Raw genomic sequence first — 16,166 nt, 5'->3', positions numbered from 1 at the left:
TGCTTATGAACTCATTCATTTTGGCCACATTTTGCAGTAGAGTGTAAAACACCAGTAGAATCCATTTCAGCTTGCCCTGCTACCAATGCTTTCAGGTCTGTCTTTCCAAGGTTGAAGTCTTAAGGACAGTAACAGAACCAAAAAATGTGCTTTTTTACCCTGCTGTGGTAAAAAGTATGAGCCTTGCTGTATGAACAAACCAGATTTCACTGATTACCCAATGATACTGAATATTGAATTACAAAGACAGTGTCACTCTGCATAATGCAAAAAAGCATAAATAACTCACGAGACAAATTCACTCCAGAAAACAAACTGGGTTTGGGCTTTTTGGAGGGTTTTTTGTTTTGGTTTTTCTTCTCGTGTGTGGCTTTGCTTTTCCAGAGAAGACTCCTAATGCTAAAAGAAATCTGTGCTGACAGATGAGAAGAATGGTACTGGGTTTGCTTTATGTTACAGTTTTTCTTTACATACATCTAACACAGAGGCTTTCTTCAAATAAACCACTTAAAGCAATTCTACCACATAATGAGCTGCTGCAAGAACAGCAAGGTGTCGAGGCAGATAAAAGTAGGATCCTCACAGATCAAGTAACATGGGTAAAGTCTCAGGCAAAGCAGTGTTTATTCAGCTGTAATAATTACTCTAATAAGAAATGCCACTGTTCAGCTACCCCAGCTTTGCCTCACGCACATTTTTAACATGTCTTGGCTGTACCAACTCCGCAAGTTTTAAGAACCCAAACTGACAAAAAGAGATGGTTTTAAGCATCCCACATTTGTGTCTTTCATAAACAGATGCAGCCACTTCTAGGCACCATTTCACAGTCATTTCCAGTCAACTTTCCAAATGCTGCACTACTTGTCGAGCCTGCAAAGTTCTGTCGCTGGTACGAGCCAAGTAACAGAGATAAAGGGTAAAACTGATGCTGCGTTGACCTTCTACAACAAGGAGAAACAAACCAAGAATCACAACCCACAAACAAGCCTCCCACAGATTTCTGCAGAAACACTGGCATATTTTCACAGGGCCACAGATGAGCCAACATCTGTGCCTTCGGTAAACCCAAGCCGAGGATCTGCTTGGTACTCTTTACACCTCAAGTGTGCACTGACACAAAGAGGGACCAAAGCAAAAGGAGATGGAGGCAAAAAGGCTGGGATGGATACACAGGAGGGACACAGAGCCACTCTCCTTACTCCGGTACCCACAGACTCCTGCAGCTCCTTTCCAGCTTGCACTCTGGGGCTCCTCAGGCTTACCAGCCTTGCACAGCGAGTGTGAGACCTGCTGGGCAAGATCCGCAGGTCTCCATCCCTCCTCAGGAGGCTCAGTATCCCACAGGAGGCTCCCAAACCTGACAGGCTTCAAAGGCTGGGCCCTGGGCTCTATCTCAGCACTGACTCAAAAGCACCCACAACACCTTTAACTGTGACAACCCTGACATCATGTCCCACCAGACCTCCCCACCAAGCACTGCAGAGGACAGGCCTGGAGCAATTCTGCTCCTCTTAAGATGTTTTTAGTTGAAAGCTTCTGAAAAAGACAAACCCAAGCCCAGTGACAATACCACATCAGCACAGGCTTTGCTCTGGATGCAGAATCAGCCATCCCTGCCTTAACTCACTCACCCCTATGGCCCTTCTTGTCCCCCCTGACACAGGCAGCTCCCCCCAGGCTGCCCCTGCCTTCTCCCAACCCCTGGCTCAGCACAGGAGTTACAGGAACAAACCATTACAAGCGCCCTTCAGGGCTGCTGTGTCTCATCCTTGCTGTGGCAAACTTCTGTGGCTGGGATGTGGAGACTTCCATCCCCAAGGCTGGTTAAGGACAGCAAATACCCAACAGTGCTCTCCTTAGGCTTCAGTAGAAAATACCACACTTGCACCAAAATATTAAAGCCTCCTAAAAGAACGTACATCTTTTACAGTCATTGGGCTGCAAACTGTATCTACACACAGGCATGAAAGGGGAACTTAGTCTGATCATCTCTAGGTTTCATCAGTATGATTCAGGAGCTCTCCTTGCTGACAGAGAAGTTGAGCATTGCTCTACTGCTGGTGCCATGCAGGCAGGACAAGGCTGGTTGCACTCAGATCCTGCAGGCTCTTCAGGTGCTGAGTACTCCCTTTTCAGGATCGAGGATGAGCAAAGGACATTCTGTCTTTAACAGAAAACCATTTCAGAGGTAAACGATAATTTTGGCTGTGCTTCCTTACATTTCTGGGAAATGCAAACCTGTATTGAAATAACAACATCAAAATAACACACATTCCTTCCTCACAAAAAATAACCTTCAAGTGCAGCTGGGGCCAAGAATCCCTCTGGATTCAGCTGAGCATTTTGCTAACAAGACATTTTCATTTCCTAGAATGATGCAACGAAGTGCAGTCTGGAGATTCCCGAGGCTTTCTAACACAATAACCTTGGGCCAGATCCTTCAGCAATCTGGGATGCATTAAAATGTAAATGTAAACTCCAAGGTCACATTGGATGAAACTGAGCTTCTTGACAGACCGAAAGGAAACACAAGTCCAGACAAACAGAAAAAACATAAATCTCTGCTTCTTTATGCAGAAAAGAAAATCTGAGAGGAAACAGGACTGCTCCCTGTCTAACAGTCAAGGTAGTGGGACACAAAAGGCAAGACACAAACAAGCTTAGGAGGACAATTATTAGCAGAATAATCATTCAAAACTGGTCAGGAACAAACTCAAGCTGGAAAGAAAAGCAGGCAGAGTTCAGACACATCTAGCTGAAACAGCCACCATAGGGCTACCTGCCTGTGCTTCAAGTGACACTCCAATGATTTTATGGGAGACTTAGGTTGGATTTGCTAGCAACAAAACACACTAACTCTGTAACTGCACCCTGCCCTACCAACAGCATAGTTATGTTTTGACCGGGATGTATTTTACTTGGAACAAAACGAAACTGCTCAAAAGGCAGCATAAACAGCAGAGATGGACGTAAAAACTGAATTCAAGAATAAAATCTAAAAATTTGCAAACACAAATTCCACTCTGAATTCCAAGTAAGAATATACAGTTGCCATCAGCTGTCTCTAGAATATCTCTTATTTTCAAGAGAACGTTAACCTAAGCAGCAGATTAAACCATCATGTAAGAGGTTATTTACACTGAGAAAGAGTTATCATTGGAAAACAACTTGCTGCCAGAAGCTCTTTATCTGCATCACGTCTCACTTGGGCTGCCATGAAGTCACACACAATCAAGGCTTCAAAAACGCAAGTAAAAGTTCTCTACCCCCAGACTCACAGCCCACCAGCCCAAAATAACAGGTCCATTGCAAAAATCAGGAGCCAAAGAAACGCAGAGTGGGAGCAGCAAACATATGACTGATTTGGGTTTTCTACTGTAGGGGAGGGAAAAACAAGATCGAAGAGAACAGATGAGCTGTATCCATTCAAACTAAGTAGGGAGCAAGAGACAAGATAAACTTATTTAAGTGTTTAGGGACTGTCAAGGGGTTTCTCACCGAGTAGTTTATTATCTTCTATATGCCACATTCAGTGCTGGTGTTTCTGTTAACTGTACTGATGAACACAGGTTTTCCCTCAACTTCAGAAGCAAGAACAAAAAGTTTGCCTTCAACCTAGCAGCCATAAATTACAGTTTTCTACCATGCTGAACTCCTTAACTATGAAAGTTTAGTAACAGGAAAAGGGATGTGGTCCCTTTGCTATATACGAGTTGGATCAAACATTACCAAACAGCCATACAGTAGTATCAAACCCAGAGCTAAAACAGTTCCACCTTTTGTCAAATGGGAAATAACCTGCATGAACCATGCCAGAGGAATTTAACAGCTCTCTTGTTGTTGTGCCAGAAATGCACAGCACTACTCACTCAGCTATGATGAAACCCTCTGTACAACACTCTTTCCCAAGTGCTGGGCATAATCCTTGTTATCCAAATGGTGAAACCAGCGAGGAAAGCTTTTCCTCAGGGATATTTGTGTCACTCAACACTAGGATCAGAAGCCCCGGACCACACACCTTGTACTTTCACCTTCAGGGTAGGTGCTAGAGATCTCAGGCTCAGCTGGATGAAGCCACGATGGACTCAAGCTAACACTGGCAACTGTCCTGCTTCATGCTGGAAGTGACCAAATGACCATGACCTCTGGAGATCCTTTCCAACAAACAGCTCTGTGAGTCCATGGGCAAGAACGTGAGCAGCACAAGAAAGAAAAACCAAGACTGTTGTTGCTGAAGAAGCGAGGTAAAGTTAAAGGAAGGCAACACTCAGAGTTCAGACCAGCAGGAAGCCACAGACAGTTCAGATAAACATATGCAAGGTAAAGGGAAAAAGAAGTAAAACACTCAACCCAAATCCCAAACCAAGTGAGATACAGCACTGAAAGGTACAAAGGATAACTCAGTGTTACAGTGACCCCTAGTCCAAAGCTATCACACTGCAGTTATTCTAAGCATCTCCTGGGCCTGACCGTGCTAGAAGTTTCAAACGACTCTCCTTCAAGCAGCAGGATTGCGATGGGAAGCCAGCTGCACACGGATGGAGAAAGAGCAGCAAAACACGCTGGCTGCCCCAGTGTTTCAGGAAGCATGTGCCCACCAAGTGCATCGCTGTCCCCCATTTCTCTGTGAACACATTATCAAAGTACTTTGCTAGGACTTTGGTTTTCTTTGGTTTTCAGTTCTCAGGGTACCAACCTGAAAACCCCAGTGAAAATACCAGTTTAACTTCAGCATTAATGTGCTGAGGTTACTTGTCACAAGCGAAATTTCAATACATTAATTGATCTGAAAGGCTTGACTGGTATGTGGGAACAACCTTGGTGGAGTATTCGTAATGAAGTAGTCCTTCCTAGCTCAGCTGCACACCCAAATCCAGCCCACACAAGATGACTTACTTCAATAGTCTCAGTCTCATGATGGCTAACAGCAAACCCCCATACAAGGCTGAGATGAGGTTCACTTTTCCCAACACAGACGGGCTCAGAGGACTTTAAATGTACAAGAACAGAACATGTATCACTGCCTACTCTAATGCTACCAACACAAGATCTCTCCAAACACTTCACAAGAGAACAGGCTGCTATCATTAACAGCACTAGAAGGGGAAACTGAGGCCCAGAGATGGAATTGAACTGCTGGGGTCTTGCTGCAAACAAACCTGTCACCTTCTACCCACTGGCTCAAAAGCTTCAGTGTTGCTATAAAACAACCAAACCTTAAGCAGGAACCAACCCAAGCAAGCTGACCCTGCCAGCCCATGCTCTGCACCTGCCCATGTGTCCCTGCTGCTATAGGGCCATCCATCCTGCACTGCTATCCCTGCCATGGCTCCAAGTGAGCCACTGCTCCGTATGCTGCTTGGGTCAGGAGAGGGAAAATCTAACAGCTGTGCACGGAAAGAGCACAAATCCTTCGAAAAAATTAATTTAGCTTAGAGCAGGACTAATTCCATGAGAAGCTCTTGGCTAAAAAGGTCACGGAATCAGGATTTTAATTTCCTACCGTGTCCCACTTCCTGAGAGAGCCCACACGCACACACACCATTCCTTTGAAAACATCACAGCATTTACAGCCTAAAAAAATGATTAATTCCAACTTTTCTGTTTCTCCAGGTGGCAAACAAATACAGTTGAGCACTACAGTTTACAGGCAGTGCTGCTAAAGGCAGTACAAACAGGAATAAACAACCAACCACCCCTAATCTTTCCAGTGCACTTTCCATAAGTTTAGGGACAATGCCACAGGTTAGCTCAAAAAAGATGTTCAAAATACTGGAGAAAACGGGTTGTTTGAATGCATATTGTTTCTCAAGAACTCTGTCATATGGGAACTTTACCGTGCACCAGACCCAGCGTGCTGACAGGTTCAAATACAATGAGGGGAGGTAAAAGACAGTAGAGCTAGTCAAGATAAAAAGCCATCACTCTCTCATGTCTTATGTTTTTGTGCTTAAATTGGGATGCAGTGTTTCCTTTTGGGAACCTTGTCCTCCTTGCTAAATGGGCCGAAGAGAGGTTTTAAACATTCCCCTGCACGGCACAGAGGTGTGGAGATAAATCTGGATATAAGCTTCAGCCCTTACAGGTCAGGACTTTCCTAATGACAAGCAACTGTCATTCTGACCCCAGGTCCTGATGCCCTGAGATCTCAGAGCAGGCCCCAGATAAGCAAGAGTCTTGGTGCACAACACCTCACCACCCAGACCCTGACAAATGCTTCCAGCTGCAGGAGAGGCAGAATACCCACTGAAGTGGGAATAAAGTTCTGTGGCAAGTCACCAGTGCCCAATGCACCAGGGAATCGAGACTGACTTGTTTGGATGTGTCTGATGCACAGCTCTCCACACCACTAAAACCTACTAACGCTGTAGCACACGCAGTCTGTATTTATGATACTGTGGCTATCTTCCTTTGGCACCTGCACCAACAGCCGAGGACGATGGTGCATAGTTTGCTTCTCGTATAAATTATATGAGAAACCAGTCCAAAATCATTCATCACTGTGATGGTGGGTGCACAGTTTGCCCAGAGAAGCTGTGGCTGCTCCATCCCTGGCAGTGTTCAAGGCCAGGTTGGACACAGGGGCTTGGAGCAGCCTGATCTAGTGGAAGGTGTCCCTGCCTGGGGCAGGGGATTGGAACTGGATGAGCTTTAAAGTCCCTTCCAACCCAAACCAGGCTGTGATTCTATGGTGATTCTATGCTGACCCTGGCAGCACACTGTGGCAACAAGGAGAAAGACAAGAGCACCAAGTGCTCAGTAATTTCTCCTACACGGTCTCTCCTCTCCCACCCCATTTGGCAGCTGGGTCATACTGACACAGTGGACACAGGAGTGAAGGCTCTGCTTGCCAAGAGACCTTGAGGGGCCCCTGCACCCACAGCCATAGCCGCTGCTGTGCATGCTGAGCTCTCGCACCCATTGTTATCAGCACACAGCATCACTAATCCAGCTCAGTGACGGATTAACGCTGAAAAGCAGAAAATAGATTTTTAAGCCATCCAAGGTGCGTGTTTGTCCAGTGAACAAGGATTAACATTTCCTACTGGGAACAGACCGACCGCTGTAAACTTCCTGTTCTCCTCACCTGTGCAAATGATCAAGTACCAACAAGTAAGGGAGGAGCAAAGGGTTTACATGAGACAAAAGGGTTTGCACAGAGTAATAAAAGCTCCAAAATCAACAGAAATTCAACTTCACAGTCACTGCTCTACTACTTTTCCTAAAGATGATCTCCTAATGACGGTCACCTGAGTATCACATTCCTCCTGTTCTCCAGAAAAACTGCAGCTTTTTAGAAACCTATCAAAAGGAAAAAAATTCCTGAAATCCAAGACGCCAACATAAACTCTGGAACAGCAGTGGTGACCTACATAAGCAAACAGAAAAAGTAAACCCAGAGCACAAGTGAAACAACTCAGTCACCCAGTTCTTCACACTGAACCTATAATTCAGCAACACTGAAGCACAGCCCACAGGTTACTTTCTCCCCCCATGTAAGGTTTCAAAATAGAACTGAAAAAAAAAAACCAAAAGCCAAACCTGCCCACAATGAATTTTGAAGCTTCAGCTTCAAAAATCAAACCTAGAATGCAAATAATCCCTGAAAGGACAAAAACAAACCAGGGATGAGTCTCAGAGTATCTGCACATCCAGACACTAGATAGGGCCACTTCCTTTAAAGCAATTGACCACTTCTGTATTTACAATTAATGTGCAGTAAGCTAGCATCTGCTCTCTGGGATCTGCTAACAAGGCAGATCCATTTCTTCTTCAGGACTTCTCCCCCCCCACACACATCTCTAACCTATTTTCCACACTGCTGATCCCTGTTTCCTCATGCCATTTGAGGAAAGTGCAAAAATAACGCTAGAATCTGCAAATATTGACTCTTCTGTGTCGGGGAAAAAATAAATCACCACTGAAGTCCAGAGGAGACAGCCACGGTTTTCCTTTAAATCACTGTTCCTCAACATGAAGGTAAGCTCAAACTCAATTGTAAATCAGTATCTCTGCAACTGAGCTTCTACTCTGTTGCCCATGAAATAAAGTGAGGGTTACTACCTAAGGGCAAAAGGTTTACTTTTAAAAGTAAAAACTATGGCTGAACTGTGAAGAAGTATCTAAGCAAAACAGCATGCGTTTGTGAAAAGCACTCAAGTATTACTCTACCTTCCCACTGAAGTCTCTTAGAGCTTTTAAACCAGCCAGTTTACAGTCTTGTACAAATAGATCTCTAACATCCAGTATATTTGAAGAACTGACACTGGTATTTAGATGTCCATGGTGCTCTGGAGGAGTGCAGGTGTAACAGCTCTCAGCAGAGGTCTCCCAGCACAGCTAAGCATCACCTCCACTCCACAGCTGAGATGCAAGCACCATACTTACCGCATACCCCAGTGCCAGCATCCTGCCAGGATACAACACCCAAACCTACGTGCTGTGCTTTATTCACCCGATTCCAGATTAGTTTAGGTGCCATCCAGGCGAGGGCCAGCTCTGAAGCATCCTGAGAGAGTGCCTGGGGAGGTTCTGCCCCAAGTATTTCTAAGGATGGGCAGTGGATGGAGGCACTCTCAGCAGCCTCCACATTAAGCCATAACACTGCCTGATTCTAAGTTAGGTAAGGTAATTTCTCTGACTTTCTCAAGTATGTAAAAGTAAGTCTTTCAGCTTGAATAAGAGCGATCAACAGACCCCACCGGGCTCTGCAGCAACCTAATGCCAACTACCTCTAACACAGCCTCTTGCTCCAACTTTAAACCAACACAATGATCGTAACAAGTTTATAAAGGTAGAATTCCTTGGGAAAATCTCTGTTCCCGTTATAAGTAATTAGAGGATATGTGAATAAATTAATGCATACACATACACACACTAATGACATACAGAAATACTTGAAAATACAAACAAGGCTAGCTGTTCCATAAAGCCTCCATTTCGTCCTCGGGACTTTCTCCCCCCACCTCTTTAGCCTATTTTCCGCACTACTGATCCTTGCTTCCTCATGCAATTTGAGGAATCTGCAAATATTTACTCTTCTGCCCTTTAGAAAAAAGATTGTCATTTTTTTTCATTCCAGTCCATTTTGTAACACCTCAACTATCATTTCTTTTCCTCTAGGTGGTGCAAGCTCCTCCTCACGACTCCGGACAGAGGATGCTGATGATACCCAGCTCCTTTATGAGCTGCGGGTGCTGCGCTTATTTTGGGAGCCAAAGCTGCACCAGTGACTTTCAAAGTTGTTACCACGGAGTTTATTTTTGGAGTCTCTCTGGTGGAATTAACTTGAAATACCACTTGCACAGCAATTACCCACATGGCTTGTACTGCTTGTAGAAAACTAAGCCTCATAAAACATCTATTCCTCAGTAACTGCCTTAGTTCTCAGCAGCCATGTTCAAACACCATCCGTGTATACACTGAAAGCTGCATGTCCCATGAGTTACATCTAAACTGCAGCCACACAAGAGGCTGTTTTCACATGGATATACCTAAAGCAGCTTTAAGCCAAGTCTGCTGCAATAGCTGCAGAAACCACAGGCAAGCCAGTGAGGCAGGTATTTATCCCCCTGGATTCATAGGAGAGCTTCCCTGTCTCCCCGTGGCCATATCAGATGGCAGTACAGCACTAACAGCTTCCAGTGTGGCATCACTTAGATGCATTAATTGCATTTATGACTGCAAGACCTGTTACAGTGCTCTTGTAACCTACATACAGACCATTACCGCATCTGAATAGTAGAGCTGATCAAACAGAAACACGAGAAACACATTGTTTTAGGTAATATTCCTGCTTTTTTGTGAATTTGCACTTTATTAAGAATTATACAATGTGCTGGATCATTTGCTAAGTAGAAAGGGTTTTCTGATCTTTAAGGTACTGGTCAATGACAGATCAAGATGGCAGCAGGCAGCAGCGGCTCAAAGCAGCTAAGCAGGTTATGGGAAATGAACTGATGCCCAATTAGCAGGCAGCAAGTAAAGGCATGAGAGAGAAGGGCATGGGAGAACCTCCAGAGAACTTCCAGAGAATTTCCAGAGAAGAGAATTCAGAAGGCTAACACTGCAGCTACCACCTCTGCCCTCAGCATCAGAGCGCACTTTGGATAGAGTGAGAATAAGGCAGGAAAAGTTACAAGACAGGTGCTTTGGCTAACAAACGGATCAATTCAGCAGGAAAACTATGTGAACCTGAGATTTATCTTTTTCTAATCAAATATCAAGCTGGGAAAAATCCCAGTAGGATTTTAAATGTCTTATTGAAATTCAGCTTTTAAAACTGTTTCAAATCCAAATTCAATCTTTTCAGAATGAAGCTGGTCATTTTCTTTTTCTGACTTCGTACGTTTCTGAATTGGCTGGTACACACTGACAAAAAAGACTTCTATGATCCTAAAAGCGTCTGTTTAAATCTGAGAACAGAGCAAGGAGTACTAAGTTTAATTCAGACACATGAGCACTAACGTACAAACAAGCTTGTACTGATAGCTCAATCTTAGTACTTGTCGCAGAAGCTGTGTATGTAGCTGAATTAAGAAACATTAAATCAAATATATACATTGAAGATTTCTCTCAATACCAGAAAAAAAAGGAAAAAAAACAAACTAAAAAAAAATAGAAATAATAAATTCCTTCCTTCAACCTAAGAACAACTGTTAATCTCTTACTGGAAAACGTAGTACAGGCTGAAGTCACAAAGGAAAAGGGCAGCCTTCCTGCAGCTGAAGGCTGAGCCAAGATGGTTTCCCTCTCACTCCCTACTCACCTGCTGGATTCAAATGGATTCCTACTATTCCTACTTCCTTCAGAACCAAGCCTTTTAGAGATAGGTCAGAAAGTTGAGATTGCTAGACTATGCCATCCAAAACTGCAAAACGATGCCTCATTTTGGTCTTTAGGGAGCCTTCCTCCCTTCCAACTCTAACCATCCTATGATTTTACAGTAAACAGCATTTCTTCTCTGCCTGAAGTCCTTTTCGTAAGAATACTTTAAATTACTCTAGGTATTTAAAAGCACCTAAAAATGATACTTCCTACAAACTAGCCCAGTACCTTGTTTGAGCATCTTTTCTGGTCTGTTCCTGTGCTATTTTGCATAAAATGTTACAAGCCTAACAAGTTCAGAGGAAGCAGTAATTGGGAGCAAAGGTACTTTTTCTTTCAATCACATCTGGAGCCATGAAAGACAGACTAAACCAGAATTCACCTCTTCCAATGCAAACCTCTTGCTCCTAAGCAGCCATCAAGCGGACGCGTATTTCTGGAAAGTCTCTCTCCCTTGTATTCATCAAAGCAACATCTCCCTACCTGTGAAAAGGCTAATTAAACTTAAATACTAACATGCAGGAGATGCAAGTTCTTCAAAGAGTCAATAAAATACCCTTTAACTCAGATGGGAAAAAAGCAAGAATCATAGACAGGACTGAGCTCAGTTCTACAACTGACTGCATACTCAGATCATTACATTTACTTCTTGTGATTTTAAGTGATAAAGGAGATTCAGTCTCTTGTAAATGAAGCTTAAAATATTTTTCCAATATAATTTTTGAATCCATAAGTAATAGCCTACTTTATAACATGCTTGGTTTAGCTCAAGTGCCTGAAAGACAGTAACAACAGCACTGATTGAACTGTCCTTGAAGATGTCAAGCTATGGAAGTAGAGACCTAATTTCATCACAACAAACACTGTGAATTTGCAATGACTCATTATTTATAATTATGGCTACCTATTAATTCTAAAGTACTAGCAAGCTGATTGTTACAGATAAGGCTATTTAATTAAACCAAATTGAGTTACACAATTTAACGGAACACTTACTAGATTAAGTGAAGATGTCTACTTACCTTCAGGAACTGAGACTCTTTCAAAAAGACCATGCCCATTTAATTCCATTCCTGAGATGTGTAAACCCCATGGGGTGAGCCAAGGCTGTTTTGGCCAGCCATGTTTCTCAGCCCACGCACTCCCATACCTGCCTCCCCCAGTGGAGGCAGAATAGATCCTGCACCAATAGTGACTCCAGAGGTGGACAGTGGGTCACACGAACCAAAGTTTAGTTGAACCCCTGCATACAAGCCTTTCCCACAAGAATCAGGGCATTCAAACTAATACGAAGCCAGAAAATCTTACATAACATTGTGATTCCAAGGTGCATGGATGAGGCAGTTTCTCCTGTCCTGTACAGAAGCAGGGAAACTCAGCATGACAGCAGGAAACACTGTGGTAAGGCCAGTGCATGGCTGGTTTGTCTTTCCCCCTCCTAGCAGATAGAACCATCATTAAAGATTAACTGCTTCAAGGAGTACACAGAAAACCCACACAAGTCAGAGCTTAAGAGCCACTGATTCCATTAGTATCAGACTGCAAGATCCCAGGAACAGAAACCTTTGTAGCTCGAAGACAATTCCTGCAAAGAAGCCTCAAGATTCCCTTATACACAGCTATGGTACACAGTATTAAGAACAGGTACTAGGATGGACATGGCCAATATCGCTGTCACAGACAGGATTGAAAAACTGATGGATGGTCCTAAATTCTTCAACACTGGAGGTCTTCAATAACGAATGAAGCTTCATCAGGGATTAGATGCTGATGTACTGACTAGAGAGCTTTCTTCCTCATGCACATGTGTGCTCAGACAAATAGACAGGTCTGGTAGATGAGCAGCTTATCTCAAGTGCCACTCACTGACAATTACTTTCAGATGTGTTATCCTCTGTCTTATACCCAAGAACTTTGCTTTGGGGATGATTATGTTGACTTCAAAAGGTTTGAATACTGGGAAGACGAAAGAAACTTGAGTATCAAAACTGCCCTGACTAGATTACAATTCGCATGGTCATGCTTGATTCCCCCTGCTGTTTCTGATTTCTTCTGGTATAAATGAATTAACATACATTTTACTCTTGGAGACAACATAATTGAGCATATTACTGACAAGACTCCCAAAAAGATGAAGATTTAATGACCTTTCACCAGACTGAAGACCTAAAGTTGGCTGATTCCACTTAAAAAAACCAAACAAAACCACACCAGACTCAAATTTCATGAACATTAATAAACTCATAAATCACACCAGCAAGCAAAGGAAAACCTAGTAAGGAAAACCAAGTTAGAGTAACTGCGGTCAATCAGGCAGTTCCAGAGAACCATGACTTAACAAGAGGAAGCAATAGGAAAACCCAACCTGGCTCTTATCCTGATGATGTTACTGCTGTGTTGTTTGCTATGAAAGGCATGACAAAGGAATAGTATGTAGACAAATTATTTCAACAAAACAATTTACTAGATCAAGTGGAACATTTAAGGCCTAAAGAGCCACAAAGACTTTCCACCCTCCAAGACAGAAGATGAAGAGCAGGCAAATTTTCAGGTTTAGGTGGTCTGCAATCACCATCAGTAGCTTGGATGGGAATATATGAATCTTGCTGCCATGTCTAAAGCATCAAACTTACATGGCATAAAATGAAGAATTCTCTCAAAGGCTTTAACTTAAACTTACCCTGCTGTCAAACTTCTTCAGCACTTATCACAATGAAATAATGTTTTGTCAGTAAATGACGATGACTGCTAGTTCAAAAATGGCAAAATAATACTTCTTGCAGTAAACTATTACAGGAATCTTAGGGTCATCATCATCCCCTGATAGAGACTTTGGTAGTTCCTGTTCAGTCCTTTTTCATGGGCTAACCCCTGCAAACAATTCTGCAAGAAAAAGCATACGGAATACATACAGAAACCTTAGCAGTGGGAACAAAGACCGACTAGTTAACTCTGGATGAAGAAAAACAAAATCCAAGAGCCTTTGAAGTAGTGGATACAGACATTACTTACACTGCAAGATTTGGAAGACCGGGAAGCAAAGGACTGGATCAATGATAATCACACGAATAAAGCAGAACAGTGATGGGTGCTTTAGTAATACTAGTTGTATTAAGCTGATAGGACAAAAGAATGTCTGCCTTTCCAAGGCCCTATTGACTACAACTGATATACACACAACCCAGTAGAGCAGTGCTCTCACTTCCCAGGCTATAGGTATTTTGCAATTTACGGAAAACGATTTACTCCTAACTGTGGGACCTGGAGCTGGAATTATTCCCCAAATAAAGGAGGATGTTCTCAAAAGATACTTACTGGAGCTTTTCTAGCAAGTGACTGACTACATCCTACAGGCTGACAGAATAGGGGAAATCTTACCAGAAATTCCTACTCTTATTTTTGTTTGGATGGTTGTTTCTAAACTATTAGGATCAAGTTTATAGAATTTTTAGACTATTTATGCAGTATCTACTTTTGTTGCATCAGATATATTCATTAGCTTAAACAGACATCCTGCCTCTGTGGTTTTATCTCCAGATTGTTTTATTCCCCATCAGCCTTTGGTATATGGGGCAAAATATACTCAACTGTTTCAGCTGCTTCTCCATGTCCTCAGTCATAACTCTTAATTCTTTTTTGCAATGGCATAGGTGGGATTATTTTGAACATGCTTGATCTGACCAGTTTAGTCTCAGACAGAGAAGACATTTTAATTAGTTGTCTTGCAATAATTGGATGCTGGAGAAGTTTAACAATCCTTTAAAAGTGTGAAATGCACTTCCCATACAGAAAGCCTAAACTGCACATAAAAGCAAACCCACGTCTATCAGGCCAAAAGACAGATATTGAATAAAATCCTGAACAAACAATAAAGTTGCCTGCCTCAAGGAAAAAGCTGGACTAGTGAATGACATCAACAGGAAGCAACCAACATTATCTCTTCCTATCACTCGTGTTCTCAGTTTATTGTTTTGATAAGCGGTCTGATCACAAGCTGTCCTAACAGTAACATGCTGTCCCTCAGCAAATAACATACTTCCATGTTTGCACTTAGCTTGTTACGCTTTAGTAGAAAAATAAAAAGGGAAGCTGGCCTTTGCAAATCCTTAAATCACTCTATTTTCAGTGATATAAAGAGCATAACAAAAAAAAATAGGATCCAGTAGAAAAATACAGCAAGAAGTGAAAAAGTTATTACTGACCAAAAGCCGTTTTTAGCTACGCCACTTCCAGGACTCCCTAAAGGCCAACAGATTTCCACAGTGAATGTCATCGATCGTAAGCTGCAGAAAGGGAGGTTAGGGAAAAAAAAATCGTTTGATGGAAGTGGTAAAGCACTGGGAATATTACCCAGTGAGATTACAGAAACCTCATCTTTGGGAGTGTTCAACACTTAACCGGCAAAGTCCCTGAGCAACATGATCTAACTGACTAGATCCTGCTGTAAGCATGAGGTTGGAGTAGATGATTTCCAGAGATCCCTTCCAAGCTCTACGACCTTATGGTTTCATTCTTAGGCTGGTGAGTCAGTAGAATTGCCTGCACTGGGCCATGTGATTGCACCAGGTGAAGTACAACTGACCTGATCTAAGACAGGGTATGAAGATAAAACCCCAGTTTACAGCGTGAAAAAGAATCTTGCAATAACACCTGAATACTTCAAATTCTGCATGCCAGCTCTTTGACAACCAAAGTAAAAAGCCTAATTAACAATAGCACTTAGCTATTGAAGACCATTCCAAAGAAAACAACAGATATTTGTTGACTGTATCAGCAAAACAATTACTTCAAATTTCCAGAATATTCAACAATGTAAAAATAAGAATCAAGTTCAGGCAATTTCACTGAAAAATCATGCCAGATTAACAGAAGTGCAAATATGGGGTGGGATGAGAGGGCACGTCAGACTTTATTCTAAGTCCGACCAAATAACAATGAAATGAATGCACACTGACCTCTAAGGGGAGAAGCACCACCTGCTGCCCAAAATTTACGATAGTGTTATTTAACTGATGAACATCCGCTGATCAGATAAAGGGGTCAAAGAAAACCTGGAATGAAGATATGCAGAAGACAGGTTTTGCCTACTGCAAGCGTAACTGGTATCAGGAAAGCATGCGGATGACAGCACGGAAAGCACCAGCTACGTGCCAGCTGGGTCAAAACCAGAGCAGAGCAGCAGCTAACACAGGAAACATTACTTTACAAGAGATCTGCTCTCTCACATGCCCGCTGCATAAATGAAACACATGAAAGGACGGCTGGGGCTGGAACATTTTTGAGGGTAGAAAAGCATTCAGAATTATTTCCTTTTCCACTTGTCCTTCCCCCAACCTTAT

General features: G+C 42.7%; 1 protein-coding gene across 1 annotated transcript in view; it reads right to left on the bottom strand.

Moving 5' to 3' along the window:
* GLS (glutaminase) overlaps window positions 1-16,166 on the bottom strand; it is a 67,770-nt gene that overhangs the window by 4,768 nt on the left and 46,836 nt on the right. The window lies entirely within an intron of this gene.

Source organism: Melopsittacus undulatus, chromosome 8 (assembly GCF_012275295.1).
Source record: "Melopsittacus undulatus isolate bMelUnd1 chromosome 8, bMelUnd1.mat.Z, whole genome shotgun sequence".
NCBI classification, from domain to species: domain Eukaryota; kingdom Metazoa; phylum Chordata; class Aves; order Psittaciformes; family Psittaculidae; genus Melopsittacus; species Melopsittacus undulatus.
The sequence above is the reverse complement of the archived record's forward strand: the minus strand, read 5'-3'. Positions and strand labels throughout refer to the sequence as shown.